Below are 8,938 nucleotides of genomic sequence, written 5' to 3' on the forward strand. Positions count from 1 at the left end.
TTGTTATATAACCTAATATAGATTTTATATATATATATAAAATATAACCTAACCTAATATATAACATACATATGATATAACCTAACCTAATATATAACATATATATATAACATAACCTAACTATAACTCAACTCTATACCTCCCAGATTTATAAAACAATTGCTACTAAACCTAAGAGAAGAGACAGACAGAAACACAATGATAATGGAGGACTTTAGTACTCCACTGAGAGTACTAGACAGATCATTTAGGCAGAAAGTCAACACAGAAACTCTGGCCTTAAACTGTACTCTGGAACAAATGGACCTAGCAGATATTTACAGAGTGTTTTACCCAAGAACTTCAGATTATACATTCTTCTCATCAGCACATGACACATTCTCCAAGATAGATCACATGATAGGCCACAAAACAAGTCTTAATAAATCTTAAAAAATTAAAATTATATCAAGTATCTTTTTAGACCTCGGCGGAATAAAACTAGAATTCAACTCCAAAAGAAACCTGAAAACTATACAAATACATGGAAATTAAACAATGTGCTCCTAAATCATTTTGGGGTTAACAATGAAATCAATATGGAGATTAAAAAATTATTTGACATGAATGATGATAGTGACAAAAATTATCAAAATCTCTGGGCCACAGCAAAAGCAGTGCTAAGAGAAAAGTTTAAACTGCTTAACACCTACATCAAAAAGTCTGAAAGATCACAATTTGCAATGTAATGTCACACCTCAAGGAGCTAGAAAAACAAGAACAAAGCCAGCAGAAGAAAAGAAATAGTAAATATCAAAGCAGAACTAAATGAAATTGGAGCAAAAAATACAAAAGATCTATGAAACAAAAGGTTTGTTTTTTGAAAACATAAATAAAATTAATAGAACATTAGCTAAATTAACTAAGAAAAGAAGAGAGAGGATTTAAATAAGCTCAATTTGACATAAAAGTAGAAACATTGCAATGGACACCAGATACAAAAGATCATTCCAGACCACTGTAAACATCTCTGTGCACACAAACTAGAAAATCTAGAGGAAATAAATGTATTCCTGCAAACATACAACCCTCCCAGCTTGAATCAAGAAGAAAGAGAAATCCTGAACAGACCAAAAGCAAGCAATGAGATTGAAACTGTAACTAAAAAAAATTGCCAGCAAAAAAAAATAAAAATAAAAAAATAAAAAAATAAAAAATAAAAATGCCAGCAAAAAAAAATAAAAATAAAAAAATAAAAAAATAAAAAATAAAAATGCCAGCAAAAAAAAGCCCAGGGCCAGATGGATTCACAACTGAATTTTACTAGACATTCACAGTAGTATTGGTACCAATCTTACTGAAATTATTCCAAACATTAAGAAAGAGAGAATCCTTCCTAACTCATTTCATGAAGCCAATATCATCCTGATATCTAAGCCAGGAAAGGACATAACCAAGGGGAAAAAAAAAAACAAAAAACCAGAAAAACAGAACTACAGGCAATATCCCTGATGAGTATACATGCAAAAATCCTCAATGAAATACTAGCAACCTAATTCAATAATATATCAAAGAGATAATTCACCATGATCAAGTAGGTTTCATCCCAGCAATTCAGGGATGATTCAACATATGCAGGTCAATAAATGTGATTCACCATGTAAACAGAATTAAAAACAATTACCATATGATCATCTAATAGACACAGAAAAATTATTGAATAAAACCCAGCATTGCTTTATGATATAAACAGTCAATAAACCATGCATAGAAGGATACCTCAAAATAATAAAAGCCATAAATGTTAAACTCACAGCCAACATCAGAATGAATAGGGAAAAGTTGAAATAATTCCCCCTAAGAACTGGAGCAAGACAAGGATACCCACTTTCATCGCTTCTATTCAACATAGTACTGGAAGTCCTAGGCAGTGCAGTCAGGCAACAAAGAAATAAAGGGCTTCCAAATTGGAAAAGAGAAGTCAAACTATCTCTATTTGCCCATGATATCATTGTATACATAGAAAACCCTAAAGACTCCTCAAAAAGGCCTCTAGGTTTGATTGAATTCAGTAAAGTCTCAATTTACAAAATCAATGTACATGAATCAGTGCCATTTCTATACACTAACAACTACCAAGCTGAGAATGGAACCAAGAACTCAATCCCTTTTGCAATAGCTATATTAAAAAAGCATAAGAATATACTTACCCAAGAAGGTGAAAGATCTCTACAAGGAAAACTACAAAACTGCTGAAAGAAATAAAAAATGACACAAACAAATGAAAATACATCCCATGCTCATGGATAGGAAGAATCAGTATCATAAAAATGAACATACTACCCAAAGCAACCTACAGATTCAATGCAATTCTTATCAAAATATCAACATCATTTTTCACAGATTTAGAAAAATAATCCAAAAATTAATATAAAAAAAAGACTCTGAATAGCTAAAGCAATTCCAAGGAAGAACAAATCTGGAGGCATCACATTACCTGACTTCAGATTATACTACAAGGCTATAGTTACCAAACTGCATAGTACTGTTATAAAAGTAGATAAATAACTCAACAGAACAAAATAGACAACTCAGACATAAAGCCAAGTACTTACAACCAATTGGTCTTTGACAAAACATACAAAAGCATAAATTGGGGAAACAATACTGTATTCAATAAAGGGTACTGTGATAAATGGATAGCCACATATAGAAGACTGAAATGGGATCCCTCTCTCCATAAAACCCTATCAGGCCTTTAATCTAAGACCTAAAACCATAAAAATTCTAGAAGGAAACCTAGGAAAAACTTTTCTGGATATTGGCCTAGGCAAAGAATTTATGACTAGGAACCCCAAAGCAAATGCGACAAAAACAAAAATAAATAAATGAGACCTAATTGAACTAAAATGCTTCTGTACAGCAAAATGAATAATCATCAGAATAAACAGACAACCCACAGAATGGGATAAAATGTTTGCAAACTACGCATCTGACAAAGGGCTAATATCCATAATGTACAAGGAACTCAAATCAGCAAGCAAATTAAATAATCCCATTAAAAAGTGGGAAAATGACATGAATAGACACCTCTCAAAAGAAGATATACAAATGGTCAAAAATATTTGAAAAATTGCTCAGTATCACTAATCATCAAGGAAGTGCAAATTAAAACCCCAGTGAGATTCCACTTTACCCCAGCCAGAATGGCCATTATTAAAAAGTAAAAACAAAACAAAACAACTAAAAAACCAAAAGTGTTGGCCTGGATGTAGTGTAAAGGGAACACTCATACACTGCTGGTGGGAATGTAAATTAGTACAGCCTCTATGGAAAACAGCATGGAAATTTCTCAAAGAACTTAAAGTAGAGCTATCATTTAATCCAGAAATCCCACACTGGGTATCTCCCCAAAGGAAAAGAAGTCATCATATAATTTTTTCTGTAATGCACATGTATGTTTATCACAGCAGAATTCACAATTGCAAAGATATGGGACCAACCTAAGTGCCCATTAACTGTTTAGCAGGTCAAGAAAATGTGATATATATATACTATGCAATACTACTCAGCCATAAAAAGAACAGAATAATGTCTTTTGCAGCAACTTGGATGGAGCTTGAGGCCATTATTCTAAGTGAAGTAATTCCAGAATGGAAAACCAAATACCATATGTTCTCACTTATAAGTGGGAGCTAAGCTATGGATATATAAAGGCATATCAAGTAGTACAATGGACATTGGAGACTCAGAACAGGGGAGGGTGGGAAAGGAGTAAGGTATAAAAAACTACATATTGGGTACAATGTACACTACTTGGGTGACAGGTGCACTAAAATCTCAGACTTTATCACTATATAATTCATCCATGTAACCAAAAGTCACTTGTACCCCAAGAGCTATTGAAATAAAAAAAATATTTAAAAAGAAGATGCTTTTTATGCAAAGAAGCATAAACTATTTTCTGAGAAAGATAATTTAAGGGGAAAAGTGCACTGAAAAACTATAAGGAATCAGAAGGAATATATTTCAGATAAGCAGATGTCAATTTAGGCAACATGTTACTAAGTATCTACATTTCCTGGAATGTGCTTAAAAACACTGGGGAAAAACAATATTCATATTGTTTGCATTACAAATCTGCCAGCTAATTAAGATAATGCTACCATTGTAGTTACTGTCCTAAATTAAGTAAAAACAAATAGAAATGCACATATTTTTATTAGGAAAAGAAGACTTGTAAAAGTGTTAGCTTGACTGTTATGAAGAATATTACCAAGTTTCTATATTTTCCCCAACTCCTTATATTTAAAAATAGCATTTTAACAATGTAAACATACTCCATTTGGGCATTCTGTGAACTTACATACATTCTAAAAACTTATGAAAGAAAACAAGTAATATAGAATATCAAAGCTTCACCCCTCTCCAAACAAAATTCATGAGGCAGAGATTTGAGGTAAAGATGATGTATTAATTCTGTATTGCTACTGTAACATGTAATCAGACTTAGTGGCTTAAAACAGCATGAATTTGTTATTTTACAGTTGTATAGGTTAGAAATCTGTCGGGGCTATTCTAGGCTAAAATCAAAGTATCAACAGGGCTGTGTTCCTTTTTGGAGGTTCTCAGAATCATTTTGTGTGTGTGTGTGTGTCTTTTCCATCTTCTAGAGGCCTCCCACGTTCCTTGGCTCAAGTCCTCCTGAGTTTTCCATTTTCAAAGCCAGTAACATTACGTTTCTAAGATTAGTCTTCCTGAGTGACATTTTCCTTGACTGACCTCTTCTACATTCAACACTTGTGATATTGTGGCATAATAAGAAATATATATTTGATCTTTTGTTCCTAGCAGAGAACTCCTAAAGCCCTTGGAGTTTCCTAAGTGATAAGAGCCGTAAAAGTGAAAGGAGTTTTTTTCTGTTATTTATGACAATCTCATCTGAGTTTATGTTAATGAGATGACTTTTAGAAAGCCCCTAAGAATGAGGAGTTGGTTGCAAGAGGGCTTAACCATATGATTAGAGGGTTGGAGCTTTCAACCCCTCCCTGTACCCCACCTCCAGAGGTGTTGGAAATTGAGTTCAATCACCAGTAGCCAATGAGTTAATCAATCATGTCTACATAATAGAACCTCCATAAAAACTCGAATGGAAGCAGTTTGGAGAGCTTCCAGGTTGGTGGACACATGGAGGTGCTGGGAGAGAGGTGTGTGCCCTAAGAGGGTGTGGAAACTCCATGCCTCTTCCCATACCTTGCCCTGTGCATCTCTTCCATTTGGCTGTTCTCGAATTATATCCACTATAACAAAAGATACAACTTTATACTCATGTAAGTTTGTACTTTTGGAAAACATAAGTAAATGTTTCTCTGAATTCTGTAAGCAATTCTGGCCATTTATCAAGCCTAAGGAATTATGGAACCTAAGGAGGAAGTCATGGGAACTCCTAATAGATTGCTGATTGGCCAGAAGCATGGGATACCCAGATCTGAAACTGGCATCTGAAGTCAGTGCAGTCTTGTAGGACTGAGCTCTTAACTTGAGGGATCTGATGCTAATGCTAAGTACATAGTGTCAGAATTGAACTGAATTGTAGGACACCCAGTTGATGCTCAGAGAATTGAAGAATTGCTTAGTATGGAGGGGACCCACACATTTGGTGTCAGGGTTTGTGAGTATAGAATGAGTTGTTTTTTTTTTCTTTTAAATACTGTGATCACATTGGGCATCCAGATAATTCAGATAGTCTCTTGAGTTTAAATTCAGCTGATGGAGGCTTAAATCTATCTGCAAACTTAATTCCCCTTTACCATGAAACCTCCTCAGGTTTTAGGAATTAAGAAATGGACACCTGAGAACCAAGTGGGCCCGAGGCGGACGTGAGAAGGGTCGGGCCAAGATGGCGGTGCAGGTGGTGCAGGCGGTACAGGCTGTTCATCTCGAGTCTGACGCTTTCCTCGTTTGTCTCAACCACGCTCTGAGCACAGAGAAGGAGGAGGTGATGGGGCTGTGTATAGGGGAGTTGAACGATGATATAAGGAGTGACTCCAAATTTGCATATACTGGAACTGAAATGCGCACAGTTGCTGAAAATGTTGACGCTGTCAGAATTGTTCACATTCATTCTGTCATCATCTTAAGACGTTCTGATAAGAGGAAGGACCGAGTTGAAATTTCTCCAGAGCAGCTGTCTGCAGCTTCAACAGAGGCAGAGAGGTTGGCTGAACTGACAGGTCGCCCCATGAGAGTTGTGGGCTGGTATCATTCCCATCCTCATATAACTGTTTGACCTTCACATGTTGATGTTCGCACACAAGCCATGTACCAGATGATGGATCAAGGCTTTGTAGGACTTATTTTTTCCTGTTTTATAGAAGATAAAAACACAAAGACTGGCCGGGTACTCTACACTTGCTTCCAATCCATACAGGCCCAAAAGAGTTCAGAGTATGAGAGAATCGAAATCCCAATCCACATTGTACCTCATGTCACTATTGGGAAAGTGTGCCTTGAATCAGCAGTAGAGCTGCCCAAGATCCTATGCCAGGAGGAGCAGGATGCGTATAGGAGGATCCACAGCCTCACACATCTGGACTCAGTAACCAAGATCCATAATGGCTCAGTGTTTACGAAGAATCTGTGCAGTCAGATGTCGGCAGTCAGTGGGCCTCTCCTACAGTGGTTGGAGGACAGACTGGAGCAAAACCAGCAGCATTTGCGGGAATTGCAACAAGAAAAAGAAGAGCTTATGCAAGAACTTTCTTCTCTAGAATAAAGCAGGAGACAAAGTGGGGAAAGATGAAAATATCCAGTGTAAAGTTAATGAAGCTAAATCAATTTTGAAGAAGAAAAAGTTGGAGGACTCCCATTACCTGACTTCAAGACTTACTATAGTAATCAAGATAGATGATATTGGCAGAGGAACAGACAGATAGATCAGTGGAACAGTTGAGAGAGCCCAGAAATAAACCCATATAAATACGCTCAACTGATTTTGAAAAAGTGCAAAGCAATTCAATGGAGGAAGAATAGCCTTTCTGACAGATTATGCTGGAGCAATTAGACACCCACAGCAAGGAGAAGAAAGAATCTCTACTTAAACCTCACATCTTATATGAAATTTAACTATAAATGTATAATGGACTTAAATGTAATACATAAAACTATACAACTTTGAAAAAAAGCCACAGGAGAAAAATCTTCAGGATCCTTGGGCCAGGTGACAAGTTCTTGGACTTTGCCCCAAAAGCACAATCCATAAAAGAAAAAAACTGATATATTGGATTTATTCAAAACTTAAAAACTTTTGATTTAAGAAGAGGAAAAGACAAGGTACAGCTTGAGATGAATTATTTGCAAGCTATCTATCTGATCAATTTGGAATATATAAAGTTTGCTCAAAACTCAACAGTAGTCCAGGCATTACGGTAGCTCATGCTTGTAATCTCATCACTTTGGGAGGCCAAGATGGGAGGAGTGATTGAGGTTAGGGGTTCAAGACTAGCCTGGGCAACATAGTGAGACTCTGTCTCTACAAAAATTTTTTAAAAAAATTAGCTGGGCACCATGACATACACCAGTAGTCCCAGCTACTAGGGAGGCAGGAGGATCACTTGAGCCCAGGAGTTTGAGGCTACAGTGAGCTGTGATCACACCACCGCAGTCCAACCTGGGTAAACAGAGTGAGGCCCTGTCTCAAAAAAAAAAAAACAATAAAAGCCACAAAAATTCAACCATAAAAACAGTCCAAGTAGAAAATGGGCAAAAGACATGAATATATGTTTCACTGAAGAGGATCTATAAATGGCAAGTAAGCATATGAAAAGCTGTTCAACTCCATAGTCACCAGGGAATGCAAATTGAAACCACAGTGAGGCTATGACTTACTTATCTGAATGGCTAAATTTAAAATAGTGAAAATACCAAATACTGATGAAGATACAAACTGGATATTTCATACATTGCTGACAGGCACAGAAAATGGTACAGCCACTCTGGAGAAGAGTTTATAAATTTCTAATCAAGTTAAACATAAGACCCAGCAGTTGTGCTCCTGGACATTCATTCCAGAGAAATGAAAACCTATATTGTACTTGTACGCAAATATTCATAGCAGCTTTATTTGTAATAGCCCCAAACTGAAAACAATCCAGATGTCCCACAACAGGTAAATGGTTAAACAAACCATCCATAATTCGCAATACTACTCTGGAATGAAAAGGAACTAACTGTTGATATAAGAACTTGGTTGTCCCTCAGAGGTATTATGGTGAACCAAAAAAAAAGCCAGTCTCAAATGGTCACATACTGTGTGATTGCATTTATATAACATTCTTGAAATGACAATTGTTGAAATGAAGAACAGATTAATGGTTGCCAGGGACAGGGACTGGAGAGGGTGTGGGGTATGTATGACTCTAAAGGGATGGCATAAGGAGTTCCTCTGTGCTGATGGAACAGTTCTATATGATTGTGATGATTATGATGTTGATTATAATAGTTGATTATGAGGTTAAGCACATGAATCTATACCTGTGCTGAAGTTGTATGGACCTACATACACACAATGAATGCATGTAAAATCTGGTGATACTGAATAAAGTCTGTAGTCTAGAAAAAAAAAAAAAAGAAAGAAATGGACACCTTTGAGGGTCCATCATTCTATCTACCACAGCTGTTGGGTAATATTTTGAAAGTTTTGAGTTTAAGGTCTCTGTGATATATCCAAATGGAATTTCTTATATGTAGCTGGAAAGAGGAATCCAGTGCCAAGTTTTAAAAAATGTTATCTGATGATATAGATTTAAGGAGATATTGATGTATTTATAGTTGGAGCTGTGGAGTATGGAGGAGTCCCTGAGGGAAGGATGATCAGACTTAGCAGAAAAAAAGGAGAGTCAGGGAGGGGAAAAGTTCAGAATAGAAGATAGGAGGAGAAAAGAAACTTAGAGGAGGGGCA

The 8,938-nt window shown here is 36.2% G+C and overlaps 1 pseudogene; it reads left to right on the plus strand.

The window, feature by feature from the left end:
* Window positions 1–8,615, plus strand: part of LOC120360768 (lys-63-specific deubiquitinase BRCC36 pseudogene) — an 84,803-nt pseudogene extending 76,188 nt beyond the window's left edge.
* Window positions 8,616–8,938: the final 323 nt, after the last annotated feature.

The sequence above is a fragment of the Saimiri boliviensis genome, chromosome 7 (genome assembly GCF_048565385.1).
Source record: "Saimiri boliviensis isolate mSaiBol1 chromosome 7, mSaiBol1.pri, whole genome shotgun sequence".
NCBI lineage: Eukaryota > Metazoa > Chordata > Mammalia > Primates > Cebidae > Saimiri > Saimiri boliviensis.